Source organism: Bemisia tabaci, chromosome 9, assembly GCF_918797505.1.
Source record: "Bemisia tabaci chromosome 9, PGI_BMITA_v3".
Lineage (NCBI taxonomy): Eukaryota > Metazoa > Arthropoda > Insecta > Hemiptera > Aleyrodidae > Bemisia > Bemisia tabaci.
Genome location: NC_092801.1, coordinates 34,538,118 through 34,539,356, shown reverse-complemented (window position 1 = coordinate 34,539,356; position 1,239 = coordinate 34,538,118).

The window sequence follows — 1,239 nt, the reverse complement described above, 5'->3', positions numbered from 1 at the left end:
AAAGGTGCTTTAATGTCATTCGATCGAACCGGTAATTTTCTAAAAGACCCTAACTCCAAAAAATCGCGAGTCCCGGTTTCTCCCAGCCGACACGGCTTCTTGAGCTCACAAGATAATGGGACTTGGGTTCTTTTTTCAAATAATCTGTTTGATTGCGTGTGCGCCTCATACCTCGTGACCGTTTTTTCGGCACGAGCGCAATATCTAACCCTGACCGATCCTGGTGACACATCCACGGAGCGACACGGATTAATGACTTTCGGAGCCATTTGCGATGCGCGCTGGTAGGTTTTTTCTGCGAATAGTCATTTCAGCGCCCATCACTCGTAGTGAAAAGACACTTTCGTGTTTTAAAGGTAGCCTTGAACGATAGATGAACATGCTACGGCTTTAAGTGACGTTGTAGCTTCGTCGTCCTTTTCTCCCTCTGTTGAAACAAAAGGTTTTCCTCCAATCCAGCGAGTTGGCAACATTGTCTTTCCTCCATTTAAACCTATGGAAATGTATCGATTCTTGGAGGAGTCAGGTGCTCTGGAAAGAATCGATTACTTGCCGTAGGTTTAAACGGAGGAAATCCAGTATTGCCAAATTGCTGGATCCGCCTCTGGTTTTTGTTGAGGGTTTCTTTTGAGGTGGGTTTCCGGCACTTGATGGTTGAAAATAGTTAAGGATACTTAGAATAATTAAGTAGTTTGAAATATTGGTGATTTATTTAAAAAAATTCTGAATATACTTGTTTTTTTAAAGAATCTCTGATATTTCGATCACATAACTTTTACAAACACCTTCCTTATTGCGCGTTTCTGCAGAGTGTACTGTCAGAGCTGCGTTATTCTGCAATTTCGTGGATGCTCTCAATGTCCTCATCGATCGCTGGTATTAGTACGGCAGGCGTTTGTACACAGGTTCGACCAAAATCAGGCTTAACCCTAGCTTTACCAGACAGGTCAAAACAGGCCTGGTGGCTCATAAAAATCTTCGTAATTTTTCTAAGAACTCTGAGAAGATGATGAATAAAAATAAAAAAATTGTGGTCTCGGGTAATTTGATTCATTGCTATATCCACCCCTCAAATTCCCAACCGTGGCAATTTTAGACCCGTGTTTAGAATACATGGGTTTCACAAGTTTTACTAGCTTTAATTTATATATTTGTGTCTCCTTACCCCCAGGAGTGCCAGGGCCAGATTCACCTACTTGCCGCCCATAGGCCGCCTATATTTTGCCGCCCCCTCCTCAT